The 18,206-nt window shown below is 46.3% G+C and overlaps 1 pseudogene; it reads left to right on the top strand.

The window, feature by feature from the left end:
• Positions 1-17,472: 17,472 nt before the first annotated feature.
• LOC149125772 (large ribosomal subunit protein uL13m pseudogene) lies at positions 17,473-18,206 on the top strand (annotated as a pseudogene).

The following is an 18,206-nucleotide window of genomic DNA, read 5'->3' as shown; positions in this document are numbered from 1 at the left end:
AAAGAAAGATCTCCCATCTGCTGGTTCACTCCCCATTTGGCCACAATGGCAGGGACTATGCCAGACCAAAGTCAGGAACCTGGAACTCCATCCTGGTATTCCCCAGTGGTGGCAGGACTCCGAGCACTTGGGCCGCCTTCCTCTGCTTTCCTAGGAGCATTAGCAAGGAGCTGGATCAGAAGTGGAGCAGCTGCTTAACCTGCTGCACAACAGTGCCGCCCCACCCAAGGGACTTTGACAAACTGACTTTCCTTGCAGAGGTAGTGTGGCACAGTAGTCTACAGTCCAAATTTTGGACCAAGGAGACCTGGACTCTCATTCTTCTGTATACCAGGTCTGGAATCTCAGACAAAAAACTCTGAACTCAGTTTCCTTACCTGAAAAATAGGAAATATTAGTATCACTAATACTATGATATAAGCATTATAAAAGGAACACAAGGGACGAGAGCTGTGGGAGTTAATACATGTAAATGGCTTAATGCAGAGCTCACAGTAAGCACTTTTAATTTTCTGTCATGGTCATGATCATTTATTTGTCTTTAAGGTATTTCGTGCAGTGCTTGCCACACAGTTAATGTTTAGAACACATAGCTATTATAAATTGCCTACAGTTTCTAGCTGCCAGGGTTACAGCTTTATTATCTGTTTGTTTATTTTAACTTGCTAGTGATTAACAGGATCTTTAGTCTAGTACTTAGGGACCTGTCTCATCATCTCGGGAACTCTGGCAGCACCTGGCACCACATCTGGCACTTAGTAGGCACTTAGTACATATCTGTTGAATCACATTAGATTGAACTGAATGCCCGTTCGGATATTAGTGCAACAGCTGTGTCACTAAATAGTTCTCATTCCAAAAGTGACAGCCAGCCATGACACAGGCATGCTTGCACGGTTGGTAAGCCACGATTTCCACTTCCTGCATTGCAGACATCTCAATTAATATTCTATTCTACTAACATGGCCCTTGGAAAGAAAGGGCAAACTAACAGATCTAGCTTAGCAGATAGAACAAACTTGGATCAAGGCAGATTTGGGCTTACATCCTGGGTCTGGCGCTGTCTAGTGAATCAGTCCATCCAAGCCTCCGTTTTCTCATCTGTGAGAAGGGGATGTAGCAACACCTGTGTCATGAGGCGATTGTGAGAATAGGGCCATCGTCTGCAGTGCCCTCTGCCTGGGTCTGCCTCCCTCATGGTTCACCTCGTTTAGTCCTCCTGCTTCCTCAGCCTGCTGCCACTTCTTCTAGAATGCTTCCTCTGCCACCCATGGTTGGTTGGATCCCTGTAGCACTTGCCAATTACTCTGTATAATTAATTTTTTTTTTTTTTGACAGGCAGAGTGGACAGTGAGAGAGAGAGACAGAGAGAGAAAGGTCTTCCTTTGCCGTTGGTTCACCCTCCAATGGCCGCCGCTGCAGCCAGCGCACCGCGCTGATCCGATGGCAGGAGCCAGGAGTCAGGTGCTTTTCCTGGTCTCCCATGGGGTGCAGGGCCCAAGCACCTGGGCCATCCTCCACTGCACTCCCTGGCCATAGCAGAGAGCTGGCCTGGAAGAGGGGCAACCGGGACAGAATCCGGTGCCCCGACCGGGACTAGAACCCGGTGTGCCGGCGCCGCAAGGTGGAGGATTAGCCTATTGAGCCACGGCGCCGGCTAAATTAATTTTTTTTTTTTTTTTGACAGGCAGAGTGGACAGTGAGAGAGAGAGACAGAGAGAAAGGTCTTCCTTTGCCGTTGGTTCACCCTCCAATGGCCGCCGTGGCCGGCGTGCTGCGGCTGGCGCATCGTGCTGTGCTTCTCCTGGTCTCCCATGTGGGTGCAGGGCCCAAGGACTTGGGCCATCCTCCACTGCCCTCCCGGGCCAGAGCAGAGAGCTGGCCTGAAAGAGGGGCAACCGGGACAGAATCCAGTGCCCTGACCGGGACTAGAACCCAGTGTGCCGGCGCCGCAAGGCGGAGGATTAGCCTAGTGAGCCGCGGCGCCGGCCTGTAATTACTTTTTAAACTATTCACTTCCTTTCTGGATCACAAATTCCCAAAACATGGTCTTTTTCACTCATTCTTGTGTCTCCTTGGTACACAATGTTTTGGGTGGACCAAGTTTGTTAACTGAGTGAAGAAATGAGATAGTAATATACATAAACACAGAGCCTAACATCTAGCAAGCTCTCAGTAAATGAGAATTATCATCATTTTTATTATTGACAACAAAGTATCAGTGCTGAGTTTACTCATCTTGAGAAAACAAATACAGTGGGAGGAACAACAAACTAGAGATAGGAATTGTGAGTCAGCTCTGTGTCTTGTTTGTGATATGTCCTTGGCCAAATCTTTATTCTTCTCATTTCCCCACTATTAAAATGAACATTAGACATTCACCCCAGTGACCAGTTCATCGTGGTTCTCATAACGTCTGCCCTTCACCGCGCCTCACCCACACGGCTCCTGCACATGCCCAGAGTTTCTAGGTAGAGAGCCTGTCCTGAGTTTGCACTTTTCTTTCTCAGCTGCTCATTGTTGACCCCTGACCCCTTTCCCTTGTGACTTTGTCTAGCTCCTCAGTTGTTGTTTTACACCAGTTGGCTACCTCTCAGCTGTTATCCAAATACAGAAGCTCCTTGCCATGCTATGGGTTACATCCCAATAAACCCATCATAAATGGAAAATGTCATGAATTGAAAATGCATTTGAAACCTAACCTACCAAATATCATAGCTTGGCTTAGCCTAGTTTAAACGTGCTCAGGTCTCTCTGTCTCGCCCTCTCTCAGTAACTTTGTCTTTCAAATAAATAAATAGATCTTTTAAAATAAAAAGGGGGTGGGGGCTAGATTGTGGCACAGCAGGTAAAGCTGCCACCTGCAGTCCCAGCATCTCATATGAGCGCTGGTTCGAGTCCCACCTGCTCCATTTCTGATGCAGCTACCTGCTAATGGGCTGGGAAAGCAGCAGAAGATAGCCCAAGTGCTTGGGTCCCACCACCCACATGGGAGATGCAGAAGAAGCTCCTGGCTCCTGACTTCAGACCAGCCCAGCTCTGGCCACTGCAACCATTTGGGGAGTGAATCAGCAGATGAAAGATCTCTCTTTCTGTCTCTCCTCTCTCTCTCTCTCTCTAATTCTGCCTTTCAATTAAATAAATAAATCTTTTTAAAAAATAATAAAGGTGCTCAGAACACTTACTTTAGCCTACAGCTGAACAAAAGCATCTAAGACAAAGCCTAGCCTAATAAAAAGTGTTGAATATCTCATGGAATGTAAAAATAGAAAACACAACACCCATGCTGGCCACATAGTACACAGTAGCCTAGGTTTATGTAATGGTTGCTAGCTGACTATAACTGGGGACTGTGGCTGGCAGTTACTGTTCAGTATTAAAAATGTATCACATATTGCTGACCTGGAAAAAGATTAAAATTCCAAATTTTGGGGCTGGCACTGTGGCAGAGAGGGAAAGCCTGGCCAAAGCCAGGAGCCAGGAGCTTCATCTGGATCTTCCATATGGGTGCAGGGGCCCAAGGACTTGGGCCATCTTCTACTGCTTTCCCAGGGGCATTAGCAAGGTCAGAAGTGGGATGGCAGTGACTTGAACTGGTGCCCATACAGGATGCTGGCATCCCACATGGTGGCTTAACCCACAACACCACATCACTGGCTCCCTCAAAAATCAATTTTTTTTTTTTGACAGGCAGAGTGGACAATGAGAGAGAGAGACAGAGAGAGAGAAAGGTCTTCCTTTTTCCGTTGGTTCACCCCCCAATGGCCACTGCGGGCCAGCACGCTGCGGCCGGCGCACCATGCTGATCCAAAGCCAGGAGCCAGGTACTTCTCCTGGTCTCCCATGCGGGTGCAGGGCCCAAGCACTTGGGCCATCCTCCGCTGCACTCCCGGGCCACAGCAGAGAGCTGGACTGGAAGAGGAGCAACTGGGACAGAATCCGGTGCCCTGACTGGGACTAGAACCCAGAGTGCCGGCGTTACTAGGCAGAGGATTAGCCTATTGAGCCGCGGCGCTGGCCAAAAATCAAAATTTTTTAGGTGCCAACTGGATTCTCATCTTCTCCCGACCCTCTTGCTCACAGGGCTCTGGTAACTCAGCTACCCTGAAGTTTCCTGGAGCCCCTAATCTCCCTGACTTAAGAACTTTAAATACAGCAATCCCTCTGCTTGGAACATTACCCAATGTCTCTCTTCTTTAAAAAATGATTTACTTATTTGAGAGATAGAGAGGAGATCTTCCCTCTGCTAGTTTACTCCCCAAATGGTAACAAAAGCCAGTTCTGGGTCAGGCTGGAGCCAGGAGCTGGGAACTACTTCCTGGTCTCCCACATGGGTGGCAGAGGTCTAAGTCCTTGGGCCACCTTCCATTGCCTTCCCAGGTACAGTAGCAGGAAGCCAGATCAGAAGCAGAGTAACTGGGACTTGAACTGGCACTCTGATAAGGGATGCCAGTATTGCAAGCAGCTGACTTAACACTTTGTGCCACATTGATCCTGTCTACTGTCTCTTTACAGGTGCAACCCACACTCAACTTCTGTGTCTCAGCTTAACATCACTTCTTCAGGGAGCATTACTTCACTTCATTAGAAGTTAGGTGTCCTTGATACATACTCCAGCTTCCTGGTAGATGAGGTGTGGTAGAATGTCAGATCTTCGTGTTTGTTTGTTTTGTTTTGTTTTGTTTGACAGGCAGAGTGGACAGTGAGAGAGAGAGACAGAGAGAAAGGTCTTCCTTTGCCGTTGGTTCACCCTCCAATGGCCGCTGCGGACAGAGCACTGTGGCTGGCGCACCGCGCTGATCCGATGGCAGGAGCCAGGTGCTTCTCCTGGTCTCCCATGTGGGTGCAGGGCCCAAGGACTTGGGCCATCCTCCACTGCACTCCCTGGCCACAGCAGAGAGCTGGCCTGGAAGAGGGGCAACCGGGACAGAATCTGGCGCCCCGACCGGGACTAGAACCCGATGTGCCGGCGCCGCAAGGTGGAGGATTAGCCTAGTGAGCCGTGGCGCCGGCTGATCTTCGCATTTTTATGAGAAGTTAAAAATTGGAGACTAAAATGTGACATTTGTTTTTAATGCTGGCAAGTAATTTTTAAAATGAAAACATTGTAGCCCAAATAAAAATATCTGTAAGTTAGTGATTACCTGTGGCCTGCCTGTTTGTAACCTGTGCAGTTTACCCTTTAGTTATACTTGATAATAACTTCTGGGTTAATCACCACTTCGTCATCTTTACATTGATTCACTGTCTACTCCATGCCAAGCACTGTCTTGGTGCTTTACGCAGATGATCTCATGTAATTCCCAAACTATCTGTAAGGTCAAGTAAGGTTCAGGAAGGTTAAGACACTTGCCCAAGGTTAGGAGTCATAAATGGTGGAGCCACGTGCTAAAGGTCTTTGCCCAGTAGATGTGCAAGGTTGGAACTGTCTGTCCGTTTAGGATGGGGGAGGCTCTGAAGCTCGGCCTAACATCTACAAGTGTGTATCAGGTTTGCTGCGCACTCACTACGTGCTACGCATTGTGGAAAGCACTTTACCTGACTGATTCAGTCTTCACAGCACCTCCATCGAGGAGCTGCTGTTGTCGTCCCATCTTATGGATGAGGAAAACGAGATACAGAACAGGTACCTGATCATTCAAGATGAAGACAGGATTGAGGGACCAGCACTGTGGTGTTGCAGGCAGAGCTGCCTCCTGTGACACCCACATCCCATATGGGAGCTTCTGGTTCCTGTCCTGGCTGCTTCACTTCCAATCCAGTTCCCTGCTAACGGTCTGGGAAGAGCAGCAGAAATGGCCCAAGTGCTTGGGCCCCTGCCAATCATGTGGAAGACCCAAATGGAATAAATAGATAAATCTTTGTTTCTTGTTTTTTTGTTTGTTTGTTTGTTTGTTTTTAAGATTTTATTGATTTATTTGAAAGGCAGAGTTACAGACAGAGGGGGAACCAGAGAGAAAAGTCTTTCATCCACTGGTTTGTTTTTTTGTTTTTTTAAAAGGATTGAAATCCAAACAATCTAATCCCACAGTCCCTGCTTTCAGGAACCCATGTTACCAGTTTGAGTTGGTGGCAGCGTAATGACTGATGGGGAAAGAGGAGACATGTATAAGTCACTGTTTCTCCAATCCAGAGCCTCACAGAGGGACTCAATTGAAAGGAATCCGTCTCAGTTATTTCTGTGAACCTGATATTGAGAGGTATGACCTGCAGGTGGCAGCAATGTTAAGTCTCTTCTCTAAATTCTGAGTGTTGAAAGCTATAGCGAGGAAACTTCAGGTATTCACATCCATTCATTAGCATGTTGTTATCTGATTGGCCCCAGGAATCCTTTGCCAGTTAATTGGACTTCTGGGTTTTCAGTCCAGTGAGAACTCCTGGCTAGTGGAGACTTGCTCAGCTCAACTGTAAAGGATTCAAAACCATAGTGAAATCATTCAGTTCAGCAACCTTTGCATTTTAATTTGTTTTTCAGCAATGTTTGATTTTAATTTGTTTTTGTTTTTTAATTGGAGAGACACAGAGAGATAGAAAGAGATTGCCCTATCTGTTGGTTTACTCCCCAAATGCTTGCAACAACCAGGGCTGGGCCAGGCCAAAGTCAGGAGCCTGAAACTCAATCTTGGTCTCCCATATGGGTGACAGGAACCCAAGTACTTGAGCCATCATCTGCTGCCTCCCAGGGTGTACATGAGAAGGAAGTTGGATTGGAAACAGAAGAGCCTGGGACTTGAACCAGCCACTCCCATGTGGGGCTGGGCATCCCAAGCGGCAGCTCAATGCTGTGCTAAATGCCCACCCCAATCAAAATTATCTCAAACTGTTGGTGGAATATTTCAGTGGTTCCCAACACTTTTTTGAGTTTCTGATCTTTTTAAAGAATTTCCTATTTTGTTGTTGTCTTTTAAGGGACAGTAATATATAAATAGCATAAAAGCAAACCCAGTAAAAGTCAATCTTTCAAACACACTTGTGTATCCCAAGTCACACTGTTTTCCCAACCCAGAGGAAAGCTTGCATATTCTTCCAGGTATAGACTATGGCCATGAAAGTATATGCATATCCTTTAAAATAATAAATGGTACTTTGTGGTGGGCATTCTGGTACAATAATTAAATTGCTGCTTGGTGTGCCTGCATCCCATATCAGAGGGCCTGAGTTCACATCCCTGCTCTGCTTCTGATCCAGCTTCCGGTGGATGTATTCCCTGGGAGGCAGCAGATGATGGCCCAAGTACTTGTGTTCCTGCCGCTCCTGAGGAAGACCCAGATTGAGTCTGGGTTCCTGTCACAGCCCCAGCTCTTGTGAGCATTTGGTGAGTGAACCAGTAGATAAATGATCTCTCTCTCTTTCTCTGCCTTTCAAATAAATAGGTATGAACAAAACTTTTTAAAAAATAAGTAAATGGCCATCTAAAGTTGTAACTTCCAAAATAAAATTTAGAGGCAAAAAAAACAAAAACAAAAACAAAAAACCTGTTTTGAGAGAGACCAAGACAGAGAGAGAGAGAGAGAGAGAGCGTGCGCGCATTCCCATCTGCTGGTTTACTCCCAAACGCCAGCAGTGGAGCTGGGGGTAAGTGTAGAGGCGAGGGGAACTCAGTCCGGGCCTCTCATGTGGATGGCAGGAACCCAGCTGCCTGAGCCATTACTGTTGCTTCCTTGGTCTGCGTTAGCAGAGCCTGAGGCAGGGATAGCACCCAAGGTACTCTGATGTGAGATATTTATGTCCTATTTGGCATCTCAACCGTTCAGCCAATGCCCACCCATACAGGGAAACTTCTATGATCTTGGATTAGGCAACGATTTCCTAGATGTGACAGGATCCATAAAAGAAAATATAATGGAAAACTTGGACTTGATCAAAAATTTAAAATTCTGATCTTTGAGTTTATGAAGAAAATGAAAAGGCAATCCACATACTGGAAAAATATTTGCAAATCAAATATCAGAAATATCTTGTATCCAGAATATATAAAGAACCCTCAGGGGCCGGCACCATGGCACACTTGGTTAATCCTCCGTCTGCGGCATCGGCATCCCATATGGGCACTGGGTTCTAGTCCCAGTTGCTCCTCTTCCAGTTCAGCTCTCTGCTGTGGCCCGGGAGAGCAGTGGAGGATGGCCCAAGTGTTTGGGCCCTGCACCCCATGGGAGACCAGGGGAAGCACCTGGCTCCTGGCTTCGGATCGGCGCAGCGCGGGCCGTAGCAGCCATTTGGGGGTGGTGGTGGTGGTAAACCAATGGAAGGAAGACCTTTCTGTGTGTGTCTCTCTCTGTCTAATTCTATCTGTAAAATAAATAAAATATTTTTTTTTTGACAGGCAGAGTGGACAGTGAGAGAGAGACAGAGAAAGGTCCTCCTTTTGCCATTGGTTCACCCTCCAATGGCTGCCACGGCTGGCGCACCGCACTGATCCGATGGCAGGAGCCAGATACTTATCCTGGCCTCCCATGGGGTGCAGGGCCCAAGCACTTGGGCCATCCTCCACTGTACTCCCTGGCCATAGCAGAGAGCTGGCCTGGAAGAGGGGCAACTGGGACAGAATCCGGCGCCCCAACCAGGACTAGAACCTGATGTGCCGGCGCCGCAAGGTGGAGGATTAGTTTATTGAGCCGCGGCCCCGGCTAAAATAATTTAAAAAAAAAAAATCTCAGAACTTAATAATAAGAACAAACAACCCAGTAGAAGAGTGGGCACAAGACTAACACAGATACTACATTGAAAGAGAAAAACAGATAGCAAAAAAAGTACATAAAAAAGAGCTCAATTTGAAAAAAAAAAAAGATTTATTTATTTGAGAGAAAGAGTTATAGACAGAGAGAGGGAGAGACCAAGAGAAAGGTCTTCCATCCACTGGTTCACTCCCCAAATGGCCACAATGGCTGGAGTTGCATCCATCTGAAGCCAGTTGCCTGGAGCTTCTTCCGGGTTTCCCACATGGGTTCAGGGGCCCAAGCACTTGAAACATCTTCTACTGCTTTCCTAGGCCATAGAAGAGAGCTGGATTGGAAGAGGACTTGAACTGGTGCCCATACAGGATGCTGGTGCTGCAGGCAGTGGCCTTACTCACTGCGCCACAACGCTGGCCCCAAGATGTTCAATTTTATTAGTCACTGGGGAAATGCACATTTCACTGAGACATCTCTACATACCTATTAGAATGACTAAGAATAACTAAGAAACTAAAGAAAAAAAAAGGCAATCCTAAATGCTGACAAATGTGCAGCACAACTGGAGCACTCCTACACTGCTGCTGGAAACGCTAAATGGTGCACAATTTGGAAAACATTTTCTTTCAATACTGTCGGACACACATACCATACAACTCAGCAATCTGAGTCCTGTGTATTTGCCCAAGACATATAAAAACTTATGTTTAGACAAAAATCTATACATTAATGTTTTGTCAATGTAATTCACAGTTGAAAAAACTGGAAACAATTCCGGTGTGAGCCTGGTGAGAGGAAAAACAATGGTGCACCATCACTGGAATATTCTTCAGTAGTAACAAGGACTGAACAACAGATACAGGCATGAACAACATGGCCAAATCTCAAGCGCGTTACTCTACGTGAAAGTAGCCAGACTCAAACACCTACTTACTCTGATTCCATTTATTACTTTTGGGAAAAACTAAATGACAGCAACAGAAAACAGATCAGCAGATGCCATGGGCTGGGTTAGGAGGAGAGCTGACTGTAAAAGTTAATGAGAAGGGAGTATTTTAGGATGAGTAAACTTCTTACCTAGATTATGGGGTGGTTACACAATGTATACATAGGTCACTCATAGAACTGGACACCAAAAAAAGTGGGATTTACTCTATTTAAAACAAAACAAAAAATCTAATTAAAACCAAAACCTACCAAAGCCACTGATTTCAGGAAGGCATCACACAGATGTTGATACAAATGAATTGTTTTTCCTTAGCAGAAAAAGGTAAAGTATTCTGTATGCAGGAGGGCTTAGGCTGGTTTTCTTTCTGTTTTACAGATTTTTTTTTTTGAAAGGCAGAGTTACAGAGAGAGAGAGGAACAGCCAGAGAGAAAGAGAGATTCTTATATCTGCTAATTTATTCCCCAAATGGCAGCAACAATGGGGGCTGTCAGGCCAAAGCCAGGAGCCAGGAGCTTCCTCTGGGTCTTCCACATGGGTACAGGGGTCCAAGGACTCGGGCCATCTTCTGCTGCTGTCCCAGGTACATTAGCAGGGAGCTGGATCAGAAGTGGAACAGCTGGAACTCCACCGCTGCCCATATGGGATGCCAGCACTGCTGATGGCAGCTTACCTGCTATGCCACAGAACTGATGCCAAGCCTGATTTTCTAAAAGTTGTTTTCTTTGGGCCAGCTTTGTGGCGTGGCAGGTGAAGCCACCACCTTAGATGCTGGATCTCATATCACAGTGCCCATTTGAGTCCCAGACTCAGCCTTTCAAATAAATAAATTTTTTAAAACATTATTTGAGAGAGAAGGGCTGATCTTATCGGCTGGTTCAGTCTATAAATGTTTGAAGCAAAACTGGGAACTGGGAATTCAATCCAGTTCTCCCACATGGGTGGAAGTAACCCAATTAACTTGAGTCATTACCACTGCCTCCCAGGGTTTACATTAGCAGGAAGCTGGAGTTAGGCATGAATTCCATGTACTTCCTTGTAGGAGACATGTATTAATCACTAGACCAAATACCCTCCTCTACCCCCAGCTTCTTTTTAGTATACAGAACTATTTCAAGCAAATAGAAAAACGAAGATGCTTGGGGGCCAGCGCTGTGGCATAGTGGGCTGGGCCTCCTCCTGCAGCACCAGCATCCGGTTTGTATCTTGGCTGCTCCTCTCCCAATCCAGCTGTCTGCTTATGGCCTGGGAAAGCAGTGAAAGATGGCCTAAGTGCTGGGACCCCTGCACCCACGTGGGAGTCTGGGAAGAAGCTTCTGGCTCCTGGCTTCAGATCAGTGCAGCTCTGGCCATTGAGACCATTTCGGGGAGTGAACCAGAAGATGAAGACCTCTCTTTCTGTCTCTCTCTATCTGTAACTCTACCTCTTAAATAAGTAAATAAAGCTTTTTTTAAAAAAATGCTTACATAACACCCAAGTACTTTTCACCAACTTTTTCAAACCTCAATATCTTACCTTATTGTCTTAAAATATTTTCCAGGAATAAAATAGAGAGAGATGTTTTTAAGCCCCACTGTAGCCCTCGTTTCATCCATTCCCCTTTTTCTCCTCAGAAGTAAATGCTTGTTGGGCGGGGGCGGAGGGTGGTGTTGTGGCATAGCAGACAAAGCCACCGTGACTGTGATGCCAGCATCCCATATGGACACTGTCATGTTCCAGCTGCTTCATTTCTAATCCAGGCCCCTGCTAATGGCCTGGGAGGGCAGCTGAGGATGACCCAGGTGCCATGTGGGAGACCTGGAAGAAGCTCCTAGCTTCTTGGTTCAGCTTGGCCCAGTCCTAGATGACACAGCCATTTGGGAAATAAACCAACTGATGGAATACCTTGCTCTCTGTCTCTCTGTGTCTCTATTGTTCTGCCTTTCAAATAAATAAATCTTTTTTAAAAAGTAAATGCTTGCCTGCACTTTTTTTCACTTTTATTTAATAAATATAAATTTCCAAAGTACAGTTTATGGATTACAATGGCTTTCCCCCCCCATAGCTTCCCTCCCACCCGCAACCCTCCCCTCTCCCGCTCCCTCTCCCATTCCATTCACATCAAGATTCATTTTCAATTCTCTTTATATACAGGAGATCAATTTAGTATATATTAAGTAAAGATTTCAACAATTTGCACACACACAGAAACATAAAGTGTAAAATACTGTTTGAATACTAGTTATAGCATTAATTCACATTGAACAACACATTAAGGACTGAGATCCTACATGAGGAGTAAGTGCATAGTAACTCCTGCTGTTGACTTAACAAATTGACACTCTTGTTTATGGTGTCAGTAATCTCCCTAGGCTCTTGTCATGAGTTGCCAAGGCTATGGAAGCCTTTTGAGTTCGCCGACTCCGATCTTATTTAGGCAAGGTCATAGTCAAAGTGGAAGTTCTCTCCTCCCTTCAGAGAAAGGTACTTCCTTCTTTGATGACCCGTTCTTTCCACTGGGATCTCACTTGCAAAGATCTTTCATTTAGTTTTTTTGTTTGTTTGTTTGTTTGTTTTGCCAGGGTGTCTTGGCTTTCCATGCCTATAATACTCTCATGGACTCTTCAGCCAGATCCGAATGCCTTAAGGGCTGATTCTGAGGCCAGAGTGCTGTTTAGAAATGTGCCAGGGGATTCCAATTCAATCCCATCAAGGTGGCATGTAATCAAGGTGGCAATAAATATCTTTTTAAAAGTGCAGGCAAGGCCGGTGCCGCAGCTCATTAAGCTAATCCTCCGCCTGCGGCGCTGGCACCCCAGGTTCTAGTCCCGGTCGGGGCGCCGGATTCTGTCCCGGTTGCCCCTCTTCCAGGCCAGCTCTCTGCTGTGGCCAGGGAGTGCAATGGAGGATGGCCCAAATCCTTGGGCCCTGCACCCACATGGGAGACCAGGAGGAAGCACCTGGCTCCTGGCTTTGGATTGGCGCAGCGCGCCGGCCGCAACACACCGGCCGTAGCGGCCACTTTGGGGGTGAACCAACAGAAAAAGGAAGACCTTTCTCTCTGTCTCTCTCTCTCTCACTGTCTAACTCTGCCAGTCAAGAAAAATATTTATTTATTTGAAAGCAGAGTGACAGGAAGAGGGAGACAGAGAGAGAGAGATCCTCCATCTGTTGGTTCACTCCCCAAATGACTAAAACAGTCAGGATGGGCCAGGTTGAAGCCAGGAGCCAGGAACTCCATCTGAGGCTGCTATTAGCCATCATTCACTACTTCCCAGGAACATTAGCAGGGAACTCGACTGGAAGCAGAGTAGCTGGGACTTGAACTGACACTCCAGTATGGGTGTGGGCATCCCAAGTGGCAGCTCAGTTCACTGCACCACAGTGCCTGTCTCTTGCCTGAATGTTTTATATCCTTGTCTGATTTTACATCTTTGGTATGTATGTATGTATGAATCTTTAAGCAGTACATGGGTTTTTTTTGTCATACTGAAATTTGTATATACATAGAATCAAGTTGCATATAGTGTTCTGCAACTTGTTTTTCTTCAACATTCTGTTTTATCCATGTCAATATCTATAGCTTTAGTTCATTCATTTCAGCTGTTTTGCAGCATTTTTTTTTCATCTACTACTAGAAATAAAGAGCAACAGAGAGGGAGACAAGGAAAAAGAGAGGGAGAGAGATCTTCCATTCTTTGGTTCACTCCCCAAATGCCTGCAACAGCCAGAGCTGAACCAGGCTGAAGTCAGGAGCCTGGGATTCCATCCAGGTCTCCCACATGGGTAGCAGGGCCTCAGGCACTTTAGAAATCACTTGCTGCCTCCCAGTGAGGTTGGCAGGAGGGAACCAGAGCAAATCTATTTCAAGCCAAGATTTGATAACACTGCTCTGTTGCCCCGCCCAGCCAGCAACCCCAGCTGATCCCTGTGACAGCCCCAGCTGACTGTACACAGCCCCAACTGACCTGTGTGACAACCCCCAGCCAGCCTGCATGACAGCTCAGTCTGTTCCATCCAAGCTCCTTCTCTATGCACTACCCAAACCCACCTTTCTGTGCACTGCCCAACCCCCATTCCATACACTGCCCAAACCACTCCCTCCTTCCCTGGAGCAGAGACTGCAAATTCCACAATGTTGCAAACTTAGAACCAGTGCCAGCTAGACATATCTAGTATGGCTACAGGCTGTGTCCCCACAATAACATTTAGGTTGTTATAATTTTTTAATTTTTTTTTTATTTAAAAGGCAGAGTCACAGAGAGAGGGAGAGACACAGTCTTTTCATTCATTGGTTCACTCCCCAAATGGCTGTTATAGCCAGGGCTGGACCAGACTGAAGCCAGGAGCATCTTCCACGTCTTCTACATGGGTGCAGGGGCCCAAACACTTGGGCCATCTTTTGCTGCTTTCCCAGGCACATTAACAGGGAGCTGGATTGGAAGTGGAACTAGCACCTATATGGGATGCTGGTGCCACAGCACCTGCACTGCCGCTGCTATACCATATGCTAGCCCCTTGAATGATTTTATTATAATAAAATTGCCATCGCTGACACCCTTGATCCTAACATTCACCTGATGCCTAAACACTTACAGTAGTTCAAAAAAAGGGCACAAAAATGGAAAGTACTTAAGCTTTGCCCAAACTCTACCCTCTTTGACTATTCAATTTAGCTATCCCCAGACATCTCCACCTGTGCCTCCAGGTCATCAAAAAGAATGGCCTACACTTGTTAATTGTAGCTCATTCTCTCTCCTGCTTGCTCAAACTTATTCCTTTGAGTGTGTGCTTTTGCTTTAAATAAGTCTTCTCTGCTCATCGTTATCTATGTCTCTTTCTGAATTCTTTCTCAGTGGAGACAAGAACATGGACCAAGTCTCACGAGGGGCCACTCCACAACACCAGGAAGCTAGGTTGGAAGTAGAGTAGCTGGGAATCAAACCAGCACTGTGATATGGGATGGAGGTGTTCCAAGCAGCATTTTCACCACCATGCCATGATGTCTATCCATATTATGTGTTTTAAATATACCATCAACAGATATTTAGATTATCTCTATTTTTTCTCCTCTATTTCAAGCGGTGCTACAAGGAACATTCTCATACCAATGTCCTGTGTCCATGTTCATTGTTGAAAAAATGGAAGCTTAAAAAAAAAAAAAGGCAGAAAGAAAAAACTAATGTGACCCATCACAACAATTGTTTTCTGAGCGTCTGCTAGGCACTTTAATTTTCACACCACCCTATACATTAGGTACTAGTATGTTTCCTATTATATAATGAGAAATTGAGAAAGGCAGAGTGACAGAGAGGGAGATGGAGACAGAAAAAGAAATATCTTCCATCTGCTGGTTCACTCCCCAAATGGCTGCACTAGACAGAGCTGGGCTGATTCAAAACCAGGAGCCAGGAGCTTTTTCCGGATCTCCCATGTGAGTACAGGGGCCCAAGCACTTGGGCCACCCTCTGCTGCTTTCCCAAGCCGTTAGCAAAGAGCTGGATCATAAGTGGAACAGCTGGGACTCAAACCTGTGCCCATATGGGATGCCAGTGTTACAGGCAGCAGATTAATCTGCTGTGCCACAGCACTGGCCCCTTCTCATTTTGAGGGGAGTAGGGAAGATTTATTTATGTGTTTGAAAGACAAGGTTACAGAGACAGAGGAGAGAAGAGAGAGACAGAGATCTTCCATCCACTGGTTTGCTCCCCAAGTGGCCACAACGACCATAGTGGGGCCAGGCTGAAGCCAGGAGCCTCTTCTGGGTCTCCCACTTGAGTGACAGGGGCCCAAGGACTTGGACCATCTTCTGCTGCCTTCCCAGGTGCACCAGCAGGGGGCTGGGTTGAAAGTGGAGCAGCCAGGACTGGAACTGGCACCCATATGGGATGCCGGCACTGAGGCAGCGGCTTAACTCTCTTAGTCACAGCGCCAGCCCCAGCAGAATACTTTTCTTTTGTCAAAGCCCATGCTCTTGGAGGCTGGCACTGTGGTGTTAAGCTTCTGCCTGGGATGCCAGCATCTTACATGGGTGCTGGTTCATGTCCCAGCTGCTCCTTTTCCAATCCACCTTTCTGCTAATGGCCTGGGAAAGCAGTGGAAGATGGTCCAAGTGCTTGGGCCACTGCACCCATGTGGGAGACCCAGAAGAACCTCCTGGCTTCTGGCTCTTGGCTTCAGATCAGCCCGGCTCTGGCTGTTGTGGCCATCTAGGGAGTGAACCAGTGGATGGAAGACCTCTCTGTCTCTCCCTCCCTCTGTAACTGCCTCTCAAAAAATAAATAAATCTTAAAAAAAAAAAAAAAGCTTATGCTCTTAGTATTATGCACCAATAAGTACCCATGAGCCCCAATTCCAGATATATTAACAGTTGGCAATAGCCCTTACTGTTAAGTAGTATCTCAGAAGTCAAGAGAGGCCTATCAAAGGCACTTCTCATTTAAAAAATTATGTGGGAGGGACCGATGCTATGGCGTAGCAGGTAAAGCCACTGCCTGCAGTGCCAGCATCCTACGTGGACATCAGTTGGAGTCCCGGCTGCTCCACTTCTGATACAGCTCTCTGCTATGGCCTGGGAAAGCAGTAGAAGATGGCCCAAATCCTTAGGTCCCTCCACCCACATGAGAGACCTGGCTGCTGGCTTCAGATTGGCAAAGTACTGGCTGTTGTGTTCACTTGGGGAGTGAACCAGTGGATGGAAGACTCTCTCTTTCTTTTTCGTCTCCTTCTCCTTCTCCTTCTCCTTCTCCTTCTCCTTCTCCTTCTCCTTCTCCTTCTCCTTCTCCTTCTCCTTCTCCTCCTTCTCCTCCTTCTCCTCCTTCTCCTCCTTCTCCTCCTTCTCCTCCTTCTCCTCCTCCTCCTTCTTCTTCTTCTTCTTCTTCTTCTTCTTCTTTTGACAGGCAGAGTTAGACAGTGAGAGAGAGAGAGAGAGACAAACAGAAAGGTCTTCCTTCCGTTGGTTCACCCCCAAAATGGCCGCTGCGGCCGGAGCTATTCCGATCTGAAGCCAGGAGCCAGGTGCTTCCTCCTGGTCTCCCAAGTGGGTGCAGGGGCCCAAGCACTTGGGCCATCCTCCACTGCCCTCCCAGGCCACAGCAGAGAGCTGGACTGGAAGAGGAGCAATGGGAACTAGAACCCATATGGGATGCAGGCACTGCAGGCGGAGGATTAACCAAGTGAGCCATGGCGCTGGACCCCTTTCTCTCTCTCTTTCTCTCTGTAGTTCTTACTTTCAAATAAATAAATAAATCTTTTAAAAATTATGCAAAAAATAGACATATCTCAATTGAGTTTTTATAAACTGAAGGCACCTATATAACCAGACATTGTTTTCCAACCCTGAAGGGTAGCTGCTGGCATTTAAGAGAGCATTTTTGCCTGTTTGGTATTTTATATATGTGAAATCATTTGTATGAATTCATTTGGTTTGTCTTCTTTTACTTAACATTGTTTGTGACAATTACCTATGTGGTGGAGTATTGTATGTTATAGGGCACAAAAGGTGTGTGAAATGATGTACATTTTGCAAAGAATTTCTTTTTTAAATTAAAAAATACTTAGTTTTATTTATTTTCATTTACTTGAAAGGTAGAGTGACAGGGAAGAAAAAGAGAGGGAGAGAGAGAACCTTCCATCTACTGGTTTATCCCCCAAGTGGCCCAATAGCCGGGCTGGGCCAAGCGGAAGCCAGGGGCCTGGAACTTTATCTGGGTCTCCCACATGGGTGGCAGGGACCCAAGCACTTGAGTCATCATCTGCTGCCTCGAAGATGCATTAGCAGGAAGCTGGACCAGAAGCAGAGGAGCCGGGACTCAAACCAGGTATTTGAAGCAGGATGCAGGTGTTGCAAGTTGCAGCACAACATCTGCCCCTTTTTAAAATGTTTAAAATTTATTTGAGAATGACCTGCCTGCCTGATAAACACATTCAGTTTCTCTAGGGCGCTCCAGCAATTGGCCACTTTGCTCAAGTGCGGTAACTTTTAGGAAAATGCAGACCCCTGGCAAATTGGCTGCTATAGCATCAGTAAAACTTCATGGATTACATAAACATATATACCTTGAACTGAGTGGCTGTGGCAGTCATGCTGTCATAATGAACACAAGTCACAGTGCATTTGTTGGAAACAAACAGGAACAAAAAATGAAATCCTCACATAGCAGTTACCCAGGTAGGTTTAGAAGAGTAACTCGTACTGAATTTCACCAGAAGGATCCAGTGGCAACCATAAAATTGGCTATTTATGACATGCTGCCCCCAAACCCTCACAGAACAGTAAGGCAATGGCTACAACTTTTCTATATGAGAATATTCTAGAAGATATCCTTAAGGATTTAGTGGAAGAGCTTCCTCGACCACGAAAAGTACCTAGACGCCTTGATGAGTACACACAAGAAGAAACAGGGGCTTCCCCAAGAGTGTGGTCTCCCCTCGAAGATTATCTGCTACAGCAGAATGAAAACTGCAGAAAATAATAATGAGGCGACTGAAACTTCTTCCTGGGGAGTTTCTCTAACCTAAGCCTGGCGTGAAACAATGTCTCTGGTTCAAAACAATGTCTCTGGTTTGTCACCTGATGTAGGTGCTAAACGCTTGGGAAGATAGGTCA

This window comes from Oryctolagus cuniculus, chromosome 7 (assembly GCF_051225735.1).
Source record: "Oryctolagus cuniculus isolate XC-2025 breed Fujian yellow rabbit chromosome 7, ASM5122573v1, whole genome shotgun sequence".
Classification (NCBI taxonomy): Eukaryota; Metazoa; Chordata; class Mammalia; order Lagomorpha; family Leporidae; genus Oryctolagus; species Oryctolagus cuniculus.
Note: the sequence above shows the minus strand (reverse complement) of the source record. Positions and strands in the feature narration are given on the sequence as shown.